Here is a 22,676-nt window from a genome sequence, read left to right as displayed (position 1 = left end):
TTTCAGTGAGATAGCATATGACTTTTGTTAAGCTAGATACCATTTTGGGGTATTTTCCATATTTTTATCCATCAATTAATAAAACTAGAATATTTTACAACTCCAGTTACACATATTTGTTATATGAAAAAGATTAATGTTCCAGAACTTAAGGAGTACAAGAAAACTTTTCAAAGTACTGGATACTGAGAAGAATAAACTTGTATGCTATTTCATTTTCTGAGGACATAGAAATGACCGTTGTATGATGTGCATCAATTGAAGAGTTATGACCACCGATGTAGCATAGATTCTTATTCTTGTTCATAAATGGAAGACTTACAAAGCAAACAGGCTAAATTATTTCTGGCTTTAATATCTAAAAATCACCCAGTTCAGAGTCTGTTACTTTTTAAACCAGGAAGCTATTTTTTCTAGTCAGTCTTATGAGTGACTTTTTTTTTTTTTTTCTGATATCATTGAAGTATAGTGTCACCTATTACATCTTGGTCTGAAAGCAGAAGTGATTTCACACAAGCAGTGTCTATTTATTTGAGTGAATGTTAGCAACAAAATTCCATTTTGATATAAAGTTTCCTTTTGAAGGATTTTTTTTCTTGACTTTGCAAATCAGTAACAGATTAAATGTGATCTAAATCCTGCCATGTGGTCATCCTTCTATTTAATTTAGTTAGCCAAAATTTAATTTGCTTTTATTGAAATTATCCCCTTGACTTGGTTAGTCTTACTGTAAAAGTACAAGTAGTTTCCATGCAGTATTATATTTTACTCATATTCATAAACATTTTCAGAACAAATTCACATTCTTAAAGTAAAAACTAGTAAATACAGCCTAACTGATTTATGCCCTCTCTTGCAGTAGTGTATTTTTTTAATTAAATATGACTTTAATAATAATACTGATATTTCACAGTTCAAGAAGCCTTGATTCATTACAGTTAGATTGCTGCCATTTTTTTTTATTATTATTATAAATCTTGAATAAAAGTATTTTCTTATAATTTCTTTAGCTGAAATCCTATCACCCTATCAAATGCAAGAAATTTCCCTGAAGGAATCAATAGTAATGAAAAGCCAATGGGAAATTAAAAATAAAATAAAATTTTAAAAAGTCATAACTTATACCAAAGCTTGAGTTGTTTAACATTTATATCAGTTTTATAACAATTCCGGATCTATGTCAGATATCCAGTGATATACAATTTTCAACTTCCATACATTTTCTATTTCAGATGTTATGGAAAATCAAATCCAAATTGTGTAAACTTTATTTCCTACAGAAATTAATTTAGCTAAGTGTCATGGCAATAAAAAAAGGCTATTTTCAAAATTGAATAGAGGTTGCTTCTCTTATGTATCAATTTCTTTTAACCAGAAATCCAGAAATTCAGTGCTTTGTTTTTCTCTGCTTGGGGAGCACAGTTTCAGTCCTGAAAATGTCAACGTGCAATTCATCTTAAGGGTGAAATTTTGGTAGTACTGAAATATGAAACATATCCCTCAGGCTTCACTGCATCTCAGATTCCATGTGTAAATTTAGATGAACAGGGATATGTCTGTGGCACTTTCACTGATAATTAAGATATGTCCAAAAGGAGACAAAAGGTCTTCATTATTTAGAATTAATTTGTTGTGTTTCATGAAAAAGATGGAAAAAGTAGATATAGCAAATAAGAGGCAATATTTGACTTTCTGTTATCATAAAGGAGGCAATTATTAAAGTTTTTCTGATTAACTTCATGAACATACATGAGTATTAAATTAATATATTAAAATTCTTAACACTATCTGTCAGTTCAATAGCTTGTCAAACTAAAATTAGAATATTAAATCTTTAACCTCTAGGCCATATTTTTGAAGCCAGTTTAGATTGATTGAATTTGAACATTCTTTTAGCTTGACAGTTATTTGGCTCCCTGAAATGTGATGGTGGAGTGAGTTCAAATGGCAAGGATAAAGAACCACATTACAAAAAAATGCATAGTATGAAGAGTTCGCATCTTGCAATCACTACAGAAGGGTCAAAACCCAGATGTCTATGCAGAGTCAACTTCACCTCAAATCAGAAAGCAGGTCTTGTGTCTCAAAACTGATGAGGTGCCCTGTGAAAATGTGACCTTCCAGCAGCACCACTACCCCAGGCAATATTGCAGTTGTGGCTAAAAGATTCCAGTTTATTTAGCCACTTACTGTCAGCATAAAATTAACTTTACCACTTCATCAAGCTTAAAATTAGGAAGAACAAGAACATACTTCTTTTGATAAAATCTATATTGTTCCTAAAAATATCTTTATTGAAAGTGAGAATAGCACAAGTCAAGCAGTCATTTCTACTGAAGGAACAGTGATTACGAAAACAGCCCTAATGGAACTGCAGAAAATTTTGATGCAGCAGACAGAAACATTATTAATGAAAAAGATTTTGTCCCCAAAATGAAAGGTGTTTCAAGTAACTTAGTTCCTCTGGAGTGATGTCATTGTGTGAACAGAAATCTGAATCAAGCAAATCTTCACAGAATAGTTAGACATTTTGAAAATGCATCTGTTGAGAGTGTAGAAATGTGTCCTTCTTAATGATCTATTACAAATGATTTTCAGCAAAATACCATAGAAACCATTCTTCATCTGTATTTTTTTTTCCAAATAAAAGTTGGCATTGCTCCAAAATATGTAACACACAGCAAATAGAAGTGTAAGGAAATATGTAATACAATTCAATATTTTTCAGGAGCTGTGTGCTGACCATAATAGATAAGTCACAAAAGGTAATCTGTAGGGTTACAAAACAGAGAAGGTTATAATATAATCTGAAAGAAATAAAATGTTCCCTCTTGTCCTGGTTCGGGCTGGAATAGAGTTCATGTTCATTTTTGGTAGCTAGAAGAATGCTGATAGCACACTGAAATTTCAGGGACTACTCCCCAGTTCCCCATGTCCTGCCTGTGCGCAGGTACACAGGAAGCAGGGGGGGAACTTGGCTAGAGCACTGGACCCAAATTGACCAATGAAATACTCCATGTCATGTAACAACATGCTCACTATATAGAGAAGGGGTGGTCGGGAATGGACTCTCTCTTGCTTCTGGAATTGCAATTGCAGGGTCTAGGTGTTTTGGGATCGCTAACCAGGAACGGGCTGGGTGTCAGTCAGCAGGTGGTGAGCAATTGAATTGTGCATTGCCCATTTATACTTCCTATTACTGTCACCGTTTTATTTTATTACTATTATTAAACTGTTTCTATCTCAACCTGCGAGTCTCCCTTTGCCCCTCCAATTGCTTCCCCATTCCCAGGTGGGGGAGGGTTGGTGAGTGGCTGCGTGGTGTTTGGCTGCCAACCAGGCTCAAACCACGACAGTCCTTTTTGGTGCCCAACGTGGGGCGCGAATGGTTGAGATAACAACAGAATTGATCTCTGTGTCCCACCAAATTTGTTACAATGTCTACTCTCCATCCTGTTATAATGTCGATCACTTGGCTCCTAGAATTGTGGTCTTTGTTTCTACAGTTGTGTTATACATCACATTACTTGCTGTATCTAGTCCCCACTCTGTTGCTTATTACTGTGGGAACTGGATTAAAATTTTTGCCTTGCTGTATTATGTAACACTAATCTATGGCATAAAATCATCAGTCCTGAGAATAGTTTGGCATTTGTACTCAGCATGGTCATCGTCTGTGTACACTAGGGGGCACCTATTGGAATGGGTTAGCAACTACACCCTCCACCTTTTCTCCTTGGAGAGCCAACCTAAAGGGGAGATATCTTCTTCCATCTTCCCCTTCTCCAGGCTACTTGCAAGTGTGTTTGAGAATGCTGAGAATTTTGAATATCTGTGGAATGCTCACACTAACGTTGTTGCCTCACTGCTGGGAGCTGCAGTGTTCCTGAATGTGGTTCAGATTTTGTTTAGGATTAAGCAACTGTTTCTGAATACCACTCACAGACCTACCCCAATGTTGGAGAGTTATGGGTGGCTGGGAGTGTGGGGATAACATGGGCAAGTACCTAGGACAGTGGGGACCTCTGATGTTTTGGAACTTCACCCCTGAACAAATTCAGGATCCCGAGAAACTGGTAAAATATTTAGAAAGGGTGTGTTGTCATCCTGGCACCTCAAGAGAGACACAGATCATTGCCGCATGCTGGGGCCTGGCCCATGCCTTCCAAGACCTGTTCACCACTATGCAGTACCCTCAAATAGAAGAGGTCTCTGGATCTGAGAACAAAACAACAGGCACTGCAACCACTCTGACACCTCCACCAGACACTGCAGCATCTCCAACTCCAGAAACAGGCACTGCAGCTAATCTGACACCTATGATAGGTACTGTGGATGAACCAGAGAACCAATGCATGACGATGTCAGTTGCTCCCATACAGAAGAAGAAATATACAAAAAAATCACCTTGCATTGTAAAAGATGATGATGGACCAGGGCCATCATGAGAACAGGAGGAGAAGGCAAAACCAGTGGTAATCACTCGATCCCTATCCCTGAGCGAGCTACAAGACATGTGAAAGGATTTCAGCTGCCATCCAGGTGAGCACCTTATTACTTGGCTGCTCTGATACTGGGATAGTAGGGCCAATAGTGTGGAATTAGAAGACAAGGAGGCCAGGCAACGAGGGTCCCTGTCCAGGGAAGTGGGCATTGACAAGGCCATTGGAAGAAGGACAAGAATGCTCAGCCTTTGGAGGTGACTTCTGTCAGGCATGAGGGACAGATATCCCTTCAAGGAAGATCTTATATGTCATCCGAGTAAGTGAATCACTATGGAGAGGGGCATCCATTACCTGGGGTAACTTTCTGTGTGAGAAATTGTGCGACTACCCACAGGCACAGATGAAGTCCAATGCACCCAGCCCATGTGGCGGAAGTTTGTACTGAGCGCTCCATCATCACATGCCAATGTATTAGCAGCAATGGACTGGAGAGACAAAGAAGGACCAACTGTGGATGAATTGACTTGCTGACTGACGATATAAGAAAGTCTATCTTCCTCTATCATCATGGCTGTGGAGAAACTATCACGATAAGTCCGATGACTCAAAGAGGACATGTCCTACTCTTCACCTGCATTGACTAAAGTCTCAGCTATCAGAGGCAAATAGTTCCCTACTCAAGACAGACAGTATACACCATGGAGGAACCTCTGGCATTACCTGCATGACCATGGAGAAGACATGAGGAAATGAGATAGGAAACCCACCTACCTTCTAAGAGAGTGGTTTCAAGAGTTGGAAGGAAGAACGGCTACAAATCAAAGTTCTTTCAGGAGAAGTACTGCTCCAGCCTTGGGTAATTGGTTACCCAAACTGAACAGAAGAGTTGACTTTGCTCCAAATCCTATGAGGAGAACTTCTGAGTCATACTTACAAGAAGTGAGTAACCAAGATGAGACTGAGATCCATGCAGACCACGCCAACCCCTTTGTTGATAACGGATACTATGACCAGCATTAGAGGGGCCCTGCCTCCAGACAGATGGAGGAGAGGGACAACCGAGTTTACTGGACTGTGTGGATTCGATGGCCTGGCACATCTGACCCCCAGGAGTATAAAGCTTTGGTGGACACTGGTGCCCAATGCACCCTGATGACATCGAATTTTAAAGGAACAGAGCCTATTTGTATTTCAGGAGTGACAGGGGGGAGGGGGGTCTCAACAGCTGACTGTGTTGGAGGCTGAAGTGAGCCTAACTGGGAATGAGTGGAAAAAACACCTCATTGTGACTGGCCCAGAAGCTCCATGTATTCTTGGTATAGATTACTTCAGAAGAGGGTATTTTAAGGACCCAAAAAGGTACAGGTGGGCTTTTGGTATAGCTGCCTTGGAGACAGAGGAAATCAAACAGTTCTGCCCAGGCTCTCAGAAGATCCTTCTGCCGTGGGACTACTGAGGGTTGAAGAACAACAGGTGCCAATCACTACTACAACGGTGCACCAATGGCAATATCGCACCAACTGAGACTCTGTAGTTCCCATCCACTGACTGATTCGTCAACTAGAGAGCAAAGGAGTGATCAGCAAGTCTCACTCACCCTTTAACAGGCACATATAGCCAGTGGGGAAGTCTAATGGAGAGTGGAGACTGACAGTGGACTATCGGGGCCTGAACGAAGTCGCGCCACCGCTAAGTGCTGCGGTGCCACACGTGCTAGATCTTCAATATGAACTGGAGTCAAAGGCATCCAAGTGGTACACCACAACTGATATTGCCAATGCCTTCTTCTCAATCCCTTTGGCATCAGAGTGCAGGTCACAGTTTTCTTCCTCCTGGAGGTGTGTCCAATATACCCAGAACAGGGGTGGAAACTCAGCCTCACCATTTGCCATGGATTAATTCACACTGCGCTGGAACAGGGTGAAGCTCCAGAACACTTACAATACATTGGTGACGTCATTATATGGGGGAATACAGCAGAAGAAGTTTTAGAGAAGGGAGAAAAAATAGTTCAAATTCTTTTGAGAGCTGGCTTCACCATAAACTGAGTTAAAGTCAAGGGCCCTATGCAGGAGATTCAGTTTTTAGGAATTAAATGGCAAGATGGATGTCATCAGATTCCAATAGATGTGATTAATAAAATAACGGCTGTGTCTCCACCAACTAGCAGCAAGGAAGTGCAAGCTTTCTTAGGTGTGGTGAGTTTCTGGAGAATGCATATTCCAAATTACAGTCAGATTGTAAGCCCTCTTTATCAAATGACCCCGAAGAAAAATTATTTTTTATGGGGCCCCGAGCAACAAAAAGCTTTTGAACAAATTAAACAGGAAATAGTTCATGCTGTAGCCCTTGGGCCAGTTTGGGCAGGACATGATGTTAAAAATGTGCTCTACATTGCAGCCAGAGAGAATGGCCCTATCTGGAGTCTTTGGCAGAGAGCACTAGGGGAGACACAGGATTGGCCCCTGGGATTTTGGAGTCAAGGATATAGAGGATCCGAAGCCCGTTGTACTCCAACTAAAAAAGAGATACTGGCAACATATGAAGGAGTCCGAGCTGCTTCAGAAGTGATTGGTACAGAAGCACAGCTCCTCTTGGCACCCCCACTGCTGTTAGATGTTCAAAGAGAGGGGCCCCTCAACACATCATGCAACTGATACTACATGGAGTAAGTGGGTCACACTCATCACACAGCGAGCTCAAATAAAGAACCCCAACCATCCAGGAATATTGGAAATGATCACAAATTGTCCAGAAAACAAGGATTTTGGAATTTCACCAGAGGAAGAGGTGACCCAACCTGAACAGGGACCGCCATATAATGAACTGCCAGATAATGAGAAGCGATATGCCCTATTGACCGACATGTCCTATCTCGTTGTAGAGAAACATCAGAAGTGGAAGGCTGCTGTATGGAGCCCCACATGACGGGGTCGCAGAAGCTGCTGAAGGAAAAGGTGAATCCAGTCAATTTGCAGAGGTGAAAGCCATCCACCTGGTGCTAAGTATCGCTGAGCAAGAAAAGTGGCCAGTGCTCTACCTCTACACTGACTCATGGATGGTGGAAAATGCCCTGTGGGGGTGGTTGCAGCGATGGAAACAAAGTGGCTGGCAGTGTAGAGGCAAACTCATCTGGGCTGCTGACTTATGTCAAGATATTGCTGTTCAGGTAGAGAACTTGGTTGTGAAAGTAGATCACATAAATGTTCATGTACCCAAAAATCTAGCAATGGAAGAACATCAAAACAACCATCAGGTAGACCAAGCTGCTAAAATTAAGGTGGCTCAAGTGGATCTGGACTGGCAACATAGGGGCAAAAAATTTATGGCTCGCTGGGCCCATGACTCCTCGGGCCATCAAGGAAGGGATGCAGCATATAGATGGGCTCATGACCAAATGGTGGAGTTAACCATGGACACTATTGCACAGGTTGTCCATGAATTTGAGACGTGCTGCAATCAGACAAGCCAAGTGGTTAAAAACTCTTTGGTATGGAGGGCAATCGCTAAAGTACAGGTATGCGGAGGCCTGGCAGATTGATTACCACAAACTTGGCATGGCAAAAGTTATGTACTCACAACAGTGGAAGCAATTACTGGATGGCTTGAAATATATGCCATACCCCATGCCACTGCCTGGAACACTATTCTGGGCCTTGAGAAACAAGTCCTGTGGCAACATGATACCCCAGAAAGAATTGAGTCAGATAATAGCACTCATTTTCAAAATAATCTCATAAACACCTGGGAAAAAGAACATGGCATTGAGTGGGTATATCATATCCCCTATCATGCAGCAGCCTCTGGGATAACTGAGCGGTACAATGGGCTACTAAAGACCATGCTGAGAGCAATGGGAGGTGGAACTTTTAAACACTGTGACACACATTTAGCAAAGGCCACCTGGTTAGTCAATACTAGCGGATCTACCAACCAGGCTGGCCCTTCCCAGTCAAAACTTCTACATACTGTAGATGGAGATAGAGTCCTGGTAGTGCACCTTAAAAACATGCTGGGGAAGACTGTCTGGGTTATTCCTACTTCAAGTAAAGGTAAATCCATACATGGAATTACCTTTGCCCAAAGACCTGGGTGCACTTGGTAGGTAATGCAGAAGGAGAGGGAACTCTCAAGGGGACTTAATGTTAGGTGAAAATAGCCAATAAACTGTATTAGATTAATCACCAAACAACTCTATCAATGGTTTGCTATGGTTGACACATATTAGGCTAACGGCATCATATTCATGAAGGAAAACTTGACCTTGGATAAAGTCACGGTTGGTTTCAGCAATTGATGCCCAGTGACTGCTGTAGACTGTGAATACAGACAGCATCAGATACATCATCCACCAGCTCCACCTGTAACAGGGATTGCATGCCATCCCTCCATGTCCAAGGTCACCTGCACCCTACAGACTGAGCATCGCTCCTCCTGCCTTAAGGGACTATTATGACAGATGGAACCTGAAGCTATGGGCCAAATGAACTCACGATACATTCTGCAGTGACAGCCAATAGACTGTGGGAATGATATCTATGTGCACATGTCTATGAACAGGGAAGAGGATAGTAATTAGTTAGAACATATTAGAAATACAGAACCTGAGCATAACATAAATGATATGGAATAAGGGGTGAATCCTGTCCTGGTTTGGGCTGGAATAGCGTTCATGTTCATTTTTGGTAGCTAGAAGAATTCTGATAGCACACTGAAATTTCAAGGACTACTCCCCAGTTCCCCATGTCCTGCCTGTGTGCAGGTGCACCAGAAGCAGGGAGGCAACACAGCTGGAGCACTGGGCCTGGATTGGCCGATATTCCATGTCATGTAATGTTATGCTAACCATATAAAGGAGGTGTGGGTGGGAAGGGGTGCGCTCTCACTTCCAGGATTGTGGCCACAGCGTCTTTGTGTTTCAGGATCGCTAGACAGGAACAGGTTGGGTGTCAGTTGGCAGGTGGTGAGCAATTGCTTTGTACATTACCTGTTTATACTGTCACAATTTCATTTTATTACTATTAATAAATTGTTTCTATCTCAACCCGTGAGTGTCCCTTTGCCCCTCTGATTCCTTCCCCATTCCCAGGTGGGGGAGGGTAGGCGAGTGGCTTCATGGTGTTTGGCTGCAAACCAGGCTCAAACCACAACACTTCTCTACATTTTTACCTTTCACAACTTATAATTCTGAACTCATGCAACACAGGTTCTGTGGACTAATTGTGGCATATTAATAGCATTTTGTCTCCTATTGTAAAGTAATGAATTAAAAACCAGAACTTGTTAAAGAACATTTTTAGTGTGACCTGTTGTTACACATATATGTCAATCTTCTATAAATATCTTATGTGTATTTTACAACCACATTTTCAAAAATAAGTGAGTGTATTCACCAGTTTTCCTAAATATTAGGGCCATTTAAAGAAAAACATTGATTATTTCACAAAGGTCATTTTGAAGACCTTGTACAGTTTTGAGAGACCTTATTGCCTGGTGAGGGGTGTGTATGCCTAAAAAATAATTAATTATTCACAGGCAACACTTTCTTAACAGAGTCTTCTTATCTGAGTATCTGCTGTGTTATATGGAACTGACCAAAACTTTGCAGCAACTTTGCACCCTCAGAGAATTCTTGGTAGAGAGCAATATACTTTAGAAACATTTAAAAATTAAATGATAACTTGCAAAATCCTTTTACTTGCTAAATTTGAATATTTTTTGTTCTGGTTTTAATCTTTTCATATCTATATTACATTATAATTCTTACCTCAACAATATTTATTGCATTGTCTGAAAGTAGAAGTGATTACATGGAATGATGTGTAAAATTAATATCGTTCTTATGGTATCAGCTCAGAGGACAACTGAGCACCACACAGCTGCTTCCCCCTTCTCCCCCAGGACTAAGAAGAGAAAATAAGTAAATACTGAGGATTTGAGACAAGTCAGGGAGGGATGAATCATCCATTATGGTCTCAAGTAAAAACCAGAATCATTAGGGGAAGAAAAAAAGAACATAAATTTATTACTGACACTAACAACAAACACACTTAACAGAACAGAGTAAGACAGTGACAAGCATTACCACATCTTCAAAACTACTTCCCCCCACACTTCCCTTCTTCCTGGGCTCAGCTTTTCTCCAGATATCTCTAGCTCCTCCCTTCAGTGGTGCAGGGGCAGAGAATGGGGGGGTGCAGTAAGTACTGCCGCTTCTTCCATCTTGCGGGGGGCTGGAGAGGGGAACTTCTGGAACTTCTACCCCCTGCTCCAGCATGGTCCACCTCTCACAAGAGACAGTCCTCCACAACTTTTCTCCAACTTGAGTCCCTCTCAAGGGGTGCAGCCCTTCCTGAGTGCTCTCTGCTTGTTGAACTACAACAGCAGAAGATGCTTCTTCCCACAGGATTCTGGCCTCCTTTGGGTGGAGTCACCTTAAATGGATATGTGGGGCACCCCACAGACCATATATCAATGTCTGTTCCATTGTAGACTTCCATGGGTGGCTGGAAGGGTGGTCCTGCCATCTTGCCACAGGATAAGGGCAGTGTCGAGTGTACCTCCTCACCTTTCCTCCTACATTTTTCCACTGACCTTGGTGATCACATAGAATTCACAACTCCTCCGAGTTTCCTTCTTAAATACGTTATCACAGAGGTGCAGATGATTGACTCAGCCTTGTTGAAGAGGTGGGGCTGACTTGGGGCCAGGGGAGCTTCAAGAATCTTCTCACAGAGGGCCATGGCTCTAGCCCCCTCCCCTGCTACCAAAAACCCTGACACTCAAAACCAGGAAATTCTAAATCAAGACAGTTATGGTGTTGAAACATATGTGTATATATAATTTTAATAACTAATAATACAGTTGAATAGTACAGTTGACCTTGTTAAAAGTAGGTTTTATGTGTAAAACTAAGAGTAATTAATTACTGTGTGATCTAGGATGGGAATTGTCTCTCCAGAACAGACAGGGTTAAAAATCTGTTGTACTTTATGTAACTTATGAGATAGGATATCAGACTTCTGAAGACAAGGCGTCCAAAGTGATTTTTTTAAATTTATTTTTTCCATTTTAAATTCAAAAGCAGTTTCACTACTTCTCAAATACTCAATATTCTTTTGATTCTTCAAAACATTGCAACTATTGAGGTACCTACTCTTAGCTAGTGAACAAGACTGTGTAGTTACTTTCACTCATGTTCCTCTTTTGTTATTTCCTTGTCAGATCCCGGAAGACAATTGACTTCCTTACCAAAACTAAATGTCACTAAATAATCACTTAGATTTATTTTATTCTACATGCATATTTGGACTTTAGATGCAGTGTTTCCATAATATAAAAGTATGAAAACTATGTTCAGTGTAACTGCAGTCATTACATTTAGACTTTGTTTTACAGATTTAGTGTATTAGAGTACTATAGTACATACAATTCTGAAATGTTATAATGAAGAATACTGTGTATTATTTCTTCTTTCTTTATATTAAGAAATCTTTGATAAATATAATCTTTGTTTGTTTGTTTGTTTGTTTTATAAACCACTCAGAAAACATTGATGGCTACCACTTATTTGATTTATTCTTTCATTAAACATGAGCACTAGTGTTGAGTGACCCAGTAGATGACAGCAAGTATGTGTTAAAAGAATAGCTCACGTCTGACATTTTTTTGAAGTCCCATATAAAAAAACAATACTTAATATTTTAACAGTTGACTCAGCATTCAAGATTCCAAAAAAGTAAAAATTATTTACTTATCTTTGTCTGCCTGCTTTATGTTTTCAACATCCTTAGATGTTATATAGTTATATTTAGTTTCTCTAGTTTGGCTGATTCATGATTGTATTTCTGATCTCCTACAGTAATACAGATGACAGCTTGTAAGTATGAAAATGCCTTTTTCCCTGCCTAAAACTAGGCAAGTAACTGTTACAGGGCTGCTAAAGTGCATCTGAATTCCCTGGGGACACCATACTGACATTCCACTAGAAATCATAAGAGTGAATAGTGGATTTGTCTGATTCTACCTGGTTTTGGGTGACGAATAAAATCAAGTACTTGGCAAAAGTAATATATTAAAAGTGTTTATCTTCACACATTTTGAGCTTTACTGTCTCTCTTCAGGGTTAGTGGAAACATGTTTCTGATAAGCAGCATACTATCATATAAAAAGAAGGAAATTGTATGAAATGTCTCACTGTGGTGTACAACATGGTTTGTGTCATGAGTTCCACAGCCATAGTGTAAAACAAGCACCTAAGGTTGATGTTATATGATCACGACACTCAGCTTCCTGCACAGGTTTTTAAAATCTGTATTTTCCTAATTAATTGCATTTTCCTAATCACAGGGTCAGATTTCTACTGATATTCTATATCTGCTGTTACAATTAATGTCTCAAAAAATCCTTTGTCTACGAGCAGCACAAGATCATCTCAAATGATACACTGTTATCTTACTTATTTGTTGACTAGATAAAAAAAAAAAAAAAAAAAAAAAAGCCGGATATCTTTCATGCTTAGAGCAACATCTCTTTTTATACATAAACATATTTTACAAGCAACAGCATATAATCCTATATCCCTGAAGCAGAAAGTTTTCTACTTAAATTAGGAGAAATTACATATAAGAGATACTAGCAAGGCTGACGACAATTCTACACTGAAATACAATTATTACTTTTTCCGCCCCCACAGGTTGAAATGTGTTTATCTAATTTATTGCAAATATGAAGTAAAATACAAGATTTGTCATTTCAGAAATATTAGAGAAGATCAATTACCTTGGATATACATTTCTTCTCTAAAATCTTTGTCATTCATTATTTCTCATTTCATATAGTTCATTCATATAGACTACTACAACCATTAAACTGCTTCCTTGAAAATAATCTAATTGGTACTTATATATATATTATTTTATGCCTCTGATAAATCCCACATTATCCAAACACAGTCAGCTTTAGATGTTCCCAATAGTTTATAGTGGTTTTAAGTCTCAATAATCAGATTTAAACAATTCGTTAAATTCCAAAGTTAAAAACTCCAGTAATGACAATAAGAAAATATTGTATCTAGAACATCAAAAGGCTTGATCTTAAATTTAATTTGTTGTGTGAGTTGAATTAGAGGTAATTTCACATGCATTCAATCCCCTAGGTCAATAAGAAGTGGTATGCTTTCTTCAAAGAGGTTTTTCATTTTATTTTTTTTTTTTTTAGTAGTGACATAGAACATGTGAACAATCTCCTTTAGTTCTATGGCAAGAAATTAGGCAGAACACCATAAAAAAAGGAACTACAAAAAGGTTTGTCACATAGGGTGAAAGAAATAGTGTGCTTAATAGAAACTGCTGTTTATTCTCCAAAAATTCTTTATTTAAGACTAGAAGACAGTGACATATTTCATGATTTCTCTGTTTGCCATATGATTTAAAACAAACAAACAAGCAAACAAAAAAAGCCAAGAATTCCCTCCTCACCAAATCAGTGCAAATTTATATATTTTTTTAATATTAAGACATGAGAACTGAATTCTTTGGAATTTAATTTAATCTTTTGATCTAACATTTTTTTTCTATGTGAATTCAGAACTCTGGTTGCTTAATCCTATTTTAAACATTAAAAATATGGATTTTAATCCTGTGCACAAAAACCAAGTCTGTATTTGTCTGGATCTTTTTTGTGCTGGTCAGCAGCAGTCAGGGTTTTCAAAATTTGAGTTTGAATTTTCAAATAATTTTTCTGATAGTACTATGAAGATCTAGCTAAGGAAATAACACAGTATTTAGAGTATTTAGTAATCTTTTGCCACATTATCTGATGTATATCTTGCAATTTTTTTCATTAAATGACAAAAATCTGTTGCAATTCCTGCTAATTCAGAAATGTATATCTAAAGAAACAACTTCTCCTTTGAGATGTTCACTTTGAGCTATTGTAGGTGACTTTGTTCTACTCCCACTCTTTCTTTACCTGCTTAAATATTTATCTGAGGTAATAACAATAATTATAAAATGTAAGTCAGCAGCTGTTAGCACACATATTTTTGTTGCTGACAAATTCAATTAAAGACACTGCTAGCTAAACCAATCAAATAACAGGTAGCTCAGAAAAGGTCAATGCTGAATTACTGTTTCCCATAATAATTTCCCAAACCATTAAGTCTGTAAAATTCATTTTAAACTGGAGCTCATAATAGTAAGTTATGGAAAATGCCTTACTAGTTTGTGGATATTCTAGAGCATAAAGCTATGTGCCTCCCATGCATAATGCTCCTACTAACATTGTCCAGGTTGCAGCATGACTACAGATAGTCTTTAGTAGTATTTTCATCATAAATGCCTGTTTCCAGGAATGCTAACTATAGTCAGAAAGCTTTTTTCCCCCCGATGAGTATAAACCAAATATTTTTTGTTTGTTTGTTTGTTTGTTTGTTTGTTTTGAACTATGTTTTAGGGTGTTTATATATGACAAGAGAAGGCTTGATCACAGTAATAAGTAAATTTATTGTAATAACAGAGGTAGCTTTTGAACTTCCATAATTCAAAAGGGAATTATACTTCCAAAATTCCAGTGTGAGTTTGAATTTTATCATGAATAAAAATGTATAAGATGATTAAAAAAAAAAAAAAAAAAACAAAACCAAGAGATCTTAAGAGTAAGATAGGATAAAGCAGTAATTTATACAGATAAGTTAAGCTTTTATTTACTCTATGATCAAGTCCTCTTAAAAATAATATTTGCCAGCAGTTCCACACAGCAGAAGTTTTCATGGTCCCTGATTTGGCTCTTCTAAAAATTGCAACAGTCTGTGGAAGTCAGAAAGCATCTTAAACTAAGTAGCTGCAGAACCAGGGAATTTAATGTCATCACAATTGTTTTCCAAACAAAGTATTTTATCAGAGAATGCTGGTTTAAGAGAGAATAAGGCTTTTCATGAGAACAAAAACTACAAAACAAAAGTTGGTAAAAGCTAATGAAAAAGAGGGAGAAGCCAATACCCATCCAGGAATTCTAAGGGAAAAAACTACTAAGCACCAGAGGTTAGGCTGGTAGGCACTCTAATCAGTTAAAATGATCATTCATCTGCAGTTAAAATGTCTTTCTGTACTTCACTGTATTGCACATGGAGAAATTGTACATGTGTTTACTAAAATATCTTATGGAGAACTCATATGCCCTGAATCTAAAAATAAATAAACAAATAAACAAATAGATAAATAAATCTTCAAGACTTTTTCAATTCTTATGAATAACTATTAGAAAAGAAAGAAAAAAATGAGTGCTATAGAATCAACAGGTGCTGCCAAAACAATTTCCACCTCCAAGGCTGCTACATAAATATGCAAATATCTGATTTATAATTACTCTAAAAAAGTAGTTTAGCTCATGTTAGCCAAAATAACTTCACAGTTCAGTACAGATGTTTATTAAAGTGAACAACAGTTTAATTTTATGGCCATTTTCAAAGAAGGCAGGTGCTCATGTAGTTTTAAGAGTTATGTGATATTATTTTGCTTACCCTTGGCCACTGCTTCCTTTATAAAAGCTTCCTTTTAGTAGAAGAAAATGCTTACCCAGATTTTCTTTTATAAAATACTACATTTGTTTGATTAATACATATATGAAAGGGAATAAAAGTTACTGGCACAGTAAAGCCACCATCTACTTGGGTAATAAAACACTGACATCACAGAAATTGAATTTGAATGTTTTATTTATTGTTCCAGTACATAACTGGAATTTTGTTTTAATTTTTAAACTGAATATTTCTAATTTATTTTATATCATTTTTAGACAGAAATGAGATCTTCTCCAACTTGAAGAACTGTCAGACTCTTAAGCACAATTGTTTAGGTTGCTTTTTTCATATTCCGTAAGCATTATTCTTTCCCAAATTGTAGGTGCAAGTTTGTTTTTTTTTTTTTGTTTGTTTTTTTTTTTTTTTTGTTTGTTTGTTTGTTTGTTTGTTTGTTTTGGTTTGGTTTGGTTTTTTATATAGGAAGATAGAAACCTTTTGATTTGGAATTGAAAAAGGTATTCTTCCATTTTCTCCCTACTGGGAAACCTATTTGATGCTACTTTAAAAGTGCTTAGTTCTGTTGAAAAGTTTCATGGCTAAGCTAGTGAAATCAATTATCTTCCCTACTTGGAGTTACCGTGTTTATACTTCTAGTGTATTATTTTGATAGGGAAAAACCTGAGGGTAATTATTTCCACATACCATGTTGTCGTGGCTTGGGCCTGGTTGGCAGCCAACCACCACGCAGCAGCTCTCTCTCCCTTCTCTTTCGGCAATAAGAAGGGACAGAGAGCCAGGCTTGGGGATAGAGATAGGACTGGGATGGGGAAAAATCCCCCTTTATGATCACAAGCAAAAGGCAGACTCGTTAGGGGTAGAAAAAAAGGACATACATTTATTACAGACACTAACAACACTTAACAGAGTAGGACAGTGAGAAGCATTGCCACATCTTGAGAACACCTTCCCCCCCACCCCTCCTTTCTTCCCAGGCTCAGTTCTGCTCCCGATATCTCCACCTCCTCCCCTCAGTGGCACAGGGGCATGGAATGGGTGGTGCAGTCAGTGCTGCCACTTCTTCCAACTTTGGTGGGGGGAGTTTCTGGAACTTGTTCCCCCTGCTCCATCGTGGTCCCCCTCTCACAGGAGACAGTCCTCCACAAACTTTCTCCAACATGAGTTCCTCTCATGGGCCGCAGCATTCCCCAAACTGCTCCATCGTGGGACACTAACTTTCTCCGACTGGATTCTCTCCCATGGCTGCAGCCCTTCCTGAGCTGCTCCGGCGTGGGACACCCCCGCATGCTGCAATCCTCCCAGCACTGAATTACAGCAGTGGGGCTACCTTTTCCCACAAGACACCGACCTTCTTCGGGCAGAGCACCTTGATCATCAAGGCGGAAGCCACAGGCCATAAGTCAATGTCTGCTCCACTGTAGATCTCCATGGGTGGCAGGGGGGGGCCGCCCTGCCATCTCACCACAGGATACAGGGGGGTCTCTGCTCCAGCACACCTTCCCCCTTCTTTCTTCCTCCATTCCTCCACTGACCTTGATGTTCATGCAGCTGCAGCAACTCCTCCTCACAAGTCCGACTGCATGTCATCACGTCCCTTCTTAAATATGGTATTGCAGAGGCACAGTTGATTGGCTCAGTTTTCTAAACAGAGGTGGAGCTCACTTGGAGCTGCGGGAGCTTCAAGAAGCTTCTCACAGGGGGCCACCCCTATAGCCTCCTCCCCTGCCACCATAAAAACTCCACCACTCACTCAACCCAGGACACATGTCGTCCATTTTCCTCCTGACCCATCATTTGTAATTTGTTGTTTTCAGATGAATGTGAAGTTCATCAAAATCTCTGCATTTTGTGGGCTCTTTTCCCCTCTCAACTTCTCTACTGTCTGCAGTGTTAGACATTTTCAGTCTCTGGGTGACTTCCTCTGCTTTGAAAACTTTGCTTGCTCTCTCAATAACCAAGTTTCATCTCTTTCTGCCTGAGAATTTTGCCCAGTTTGCGACCTTATAATGAACTCAGCTAGAACCAAATCTCTTTTGAAATTTTACTTAAAATTTATTTTTTATTTAAGAATGTGCATTGAGTACCATAATCATCAAGGTCCTGTAATATTTTGCTAGTGTCTATGACTTGACTGACTTAAATGAATAACATACCTCTGAAACAGCAGAAATAAACCTGCTCAATGGCTATCCCTTGCCACCACTTGTTGTCAAGTATATAATAAAGTACTGCCTAAGTCTTCTTTATCCTTTTTTATAGAGATTTTTTTACACTGCTGCAGCTTCTCAATATCTCTTTCCTGTTGCTCATTGAGGCAGGTTTTACCAGCTCCACCATGGTGATATAGCTGTGTCAGTCTCTGCACAGTACCAGTTCCATGGCACAGACTGCCTAACAGGCAGCTCCATACAAGATGACACAAGATTATATGCAGCAGCATGGAAAACCCTATTTCATTTAGACAATCCCACCACCATTAGACACAAATACCAGCCCAATCCCAGTGTTATCCTGGTTTTAGATCATTAATCAAGGGAGCAACGGATCTGTGGGAAAAAAACAAATCCAGCATTTGCACCAGGTCTAATTTTTATACTTTGGAAGGTAAAAAATCATAACACTCAATTAGGACATTTTCATTAAAGCTATGAGTGTTCTGGATTGTGATAAAGTTACATAAAGTGTGCTACCTTGATCCCATTTTGCATGTGTTGTTCACACTTTAATTTTATGCTTTATGCAAATTATAATTTATATTATAATAAACATTTATATGATATTATAAAATAAACCTCCTGTCTCACGTAAAATCGTTCCAGAACAACAAACTGAGAAAAGCAAAATTCACCACTATTTTAGTACATGAAACAGGTGTTATATAATATTTCCTTCACTCCCAAGAACAAGAAAAATTTGAAACAAGTTAAAAATATTCAACTCAAACAAGAATTTATTTGCAATTATATGCCACTTAGTGGTTAGCTTCTTGCCTTCAGGATGTTAAATCAAAGCTAACAACTTGAAATACTGTTACTGATCAGTTTGTCCTCTAATAAAACAAAATAAAACCTAGTCTCTATTGTTTCTATGTAGTATTATGTAGCTTTCTGGTGATGTTTTTATCTAATGTTTTTAATGGACTGTTTTCAAGCAATATATCATTCAACTTGGTTAGTATGTTTTTTCATGAGAATTCACATTAACCATAGAAAACTTACTGTACTTTACCACAGAATATTATTTTGTATTTTTTTTTGACCACCCATCAGTGTTGTAAAAAAATTAAATTTTCTGAACTTGAACATATCAACATTTTGAGCTGGAGCTTTTAAAATTTGAAGCACACATCATATTTCTTAATGTGTGCCTTCCTCTTACAGCCTTTCTTCTCACCCGCAGGACTCAGTATAACACCACCTGGGTCCCAATGCCCTGACTATTGCCTCCAGAGCTCTGCAGTCACATCTGTTATCCTCTAGGTTGCCTCCTGTGGTATAATTAGTTCCAACATGGAAGAACATCAGGGGCTAACAGTCAGAAGGTCAGACAAGCTTTGACTGTCTCTCTACATCCTGGATCTGAGCCCCCATCAAGCAACTAACTTCCCTAGACAACAAGTCAGATCAGTGCTTGAATGCCTTCACCTCCCACCCCCCACAGCAGGGACTGATCCACTAGTGTCACTTGCTGTTTCCTTTTGGTGCTCCTGCATGGGTCAGAGTCCATCATCCTTGATGCTTTGCTTGAAACTAAACTGAAATAGTTGTTTAAAAATTTATCAAACATACTACAATCAAAAAGAAATTTGGAAATATTTGCGGTGTTTGCCTTTTTCTCAAATATATGGACCTGAACAGAAGTAAGCAGAAAGCTGTTGAGGCAGCAATCATAGAAAAAAAAATGAAGTTTAAAAAGACAGAGTAAGTTAAACTAGCTGCCTAGAAGGTTCTCTGCTTTGAAAGACACAGTGGACAATATGAAAAAGTCACACTGTTTATGTAAATCACTAATGTTCTACTTCCATCCTGGTTTAGAGCACATCTCCTTCTGGAGATTGGTGTGAATAAATAAGATTATATTATTTTGGTGGGAGAGAGTTTTTTCTCAAGTGAGAGACACATACATAGTTACTATGTGAAATATTATGGGAAGATTTTTAGGTCTTTTATAATAGTGATCAGATAATATTTATTGAAAGGTTGATCAAGATCAGAACAGAATTCCCTAGGAAGAGAGATGGAGACACCATACAACTTAAGGAAAAAAAAAAAAATCTGTTTAATAGAAAGATCACAAATGCTAAAATATCATGAAAGAAGAGGCACTAATGTACAAGGGATGTGGAAGAGAGAAACAGACATCATCATAATGTTAGTGCTAAAAGAAAGTGGAATGAATCTTGTTGAGTTTTTCATATTTGTAAAGTGCTAATCAGCTTCCTAGTATCTTTTTTTTCTGCTGCTGCTTCTCAGAAAAAAACAAATCAAGGTATAATACAGTCTTAGAATTGAATATAAAGAACTAGTGGAGAAATGTCTTATATTTACAGAACACTTTAGTCCAACATCCATGTACATAAACTTGCCAGATAATGTACATGACACAGACAACAAAGCCTAAGCACAGTACAACACACTGTACTGTAAGAAAGGAATCTAATGAAAATTGACTAGAACAGCTCCTATTTTCAATCCACTGAAGAGCTGCTGCCTTCAGGATAAGAATCTCTTGGCCCTTAAATTGATTTCTATAGTTGGTAAATCTTGACTTTCCTGAAGATAAGGACTGTTAATTATCAATGTATGATTGTGAAATTTCCCTGCTGATTTAGCAGCTGCCTGAAAACTACATTTGTGTAGATTCCCAGACACTAAAATATGAGGTAGACCAAAGATATTGAAATCCCTCCATATGTTCATATTTTATGCACAACTTTTATCACTTTTAACAAAGCACATTTAATATCTGTGTTGCATAAAAGCAAGTAAATAATTACACTGAAGTCATTCCAGGTAAGGTTTCTCCTAGTGTTATTAAGGTCTATTTTTGACAGCTTCTGGGCTCTGTGGATTATTTCACTCTAGTAAATTCAGTTTCACAGGCGATGACTGTTGCTTTCAATTTCTTATTGATAACTATGGTTAAGAGTAATGGAGTGTTTTCTGAGAAGGTGTCAAAAGTGTGTCCTCAGAAGTACAGACTGGTTGTTTTAAGGGATCGTTCTTTTTAGTGCTACATTTATATTTTGCAATTGTTCCAAAAGAGAAAACTTCACCATCTTTTCAGAAATTGTGTCCCTTTAAACTTTTTTTTAGTCTAAAAAATAGCTCAGTCATTATGCAGATTAGAATAGTGTTTCTGGAACAAATAAACACATGACAATATGCAATGATATTCAAAGAAATAGGACATAGCCTTCTTTCTTCTGGTGAAGATATTACCCCTTCATGAAGATATCATCAAGTAAGTTATAAATTTGTAAAGAGTATGTGCTGGGAGAGCCCTAATTTACACCTTGAGAATAGCTGGTTCATCTTGTATTAAAACTCCCCAGAGAGTCTACTTCACTTCTGCAACTTTTATTCTTTACCTAAGAACTATCCCTCTGTGTGACTTGAACTGCACCTGAAAGAAGCACACCATATATCCAAAATTACAGCTGTTTGTTTTTAACACTGCTGTTTGTGTGTGCCTTTGGGTGTATGTGAGCTGCCTTTTTCAGCTCTTACAGGTAGTTGCAGGAATGTACAAGAATAACCAAGTACAATATGGCTGTTTTAAAGTGATTTTCATTCATAGTCTCTTAAACTTTATAATTTTCACTTTATGGAATAAGGTTCAGACAAGAAAAATCACCATGTGTAAAACTTAACTGATTATTTTGTAGCTATTGACATTTATTTCTCCCTCTCTCTCACATGGAAATACACACAGAAGTTATGAGTTCTACTATGGTAGACTGTTTTTCATTGTTCATCTTTACCTGTATTTCCAACCTGGACAAATCCATAGATTTGAACAGGTTTACTGTGATGTAAAACTGATGAGTTAGGATGGAGAATAAGGTTGTAATCATCAAAAAAGGTTTTATTTTGCTATTAAACAGATATTGCTATTATCAATAAGCATCATTAAGAAAAAGTAGCTTATTTTTCACTAGCTGGCTGGTTTACTTTTTTTGTGTGTCTTACCTGATGTATAAAAATCAATTTAATAATGGATTATTTTTTAGAAACTCATTGTTGCCAGAAAGAACTTTATTTAATTTTATTTGTTTTATAAAAAAAATTATAAGGAAGATGCAACAAATTGCTTCTGATAAGAAGTATCTGGCCCTGATAGCTATAAATATTGTGTGTAGGAAAGACATGTAAGTACAATTCAAATATGTTTAAGCTGGAAAAAATAGAGGTATACCTGTATTTTTATTTCATAGAAATATAACTATGTTATTGCTGGAGATAACTCTTTATTTTACACACCCAAATCCAAAGTTTCTATTTTTCTTAATTGATTTCATCCTTCAAGTTTTCAGATACTAAACAAGAAAATGTATGCTAAGGTCCTGACTGACCCCCATCATTCACAGAGTGTGAATTGTCTCTGGAAGTAGAGGATGTTAGAGACAATTATTTATAAAGAAAAGTGACAGCAGGAGGATAGCTGGTGTCAATAAGTCAACTATGCCAAGT

The 22,676-nt window shown here is 38.1% G+C and overlaps 1 protein-coding gene across 47 annotated transcripts in view; it reads left to right on the top strand.

Annotated features, from left to right (window-relative positions):
* The window catches only part of PTPRD (protein tyrosine phosphatase receptor type D), a 1,276,575-nt gene that overhangs the window by 285,190 nt on the left and 968,709 nt on the right, over window positions 1-22,676 (top strand). The window lies entirely within an intron of this gene.

The sequence above is a fragment of the Tyto alba genome, unplaced genomic scaffold (genome assembly GCF_018691265.1).
Source record: "Tyto alba isolate M040663 unplaced genomic scaffold, T.alba_DEE_v4.0 Super-Scaffold_42, whole genome shotgun sequence".
Classification (NCBI taxonomy): domain Eukaryota; kingdom Metazoa; phylum Chordata; class Aves; order Strigiformes; family Tytonidae; genus Tyto; species Tyto alba.
This window is presented reverse-complemented; position numbering and strand designations above follow the sequence as displayed.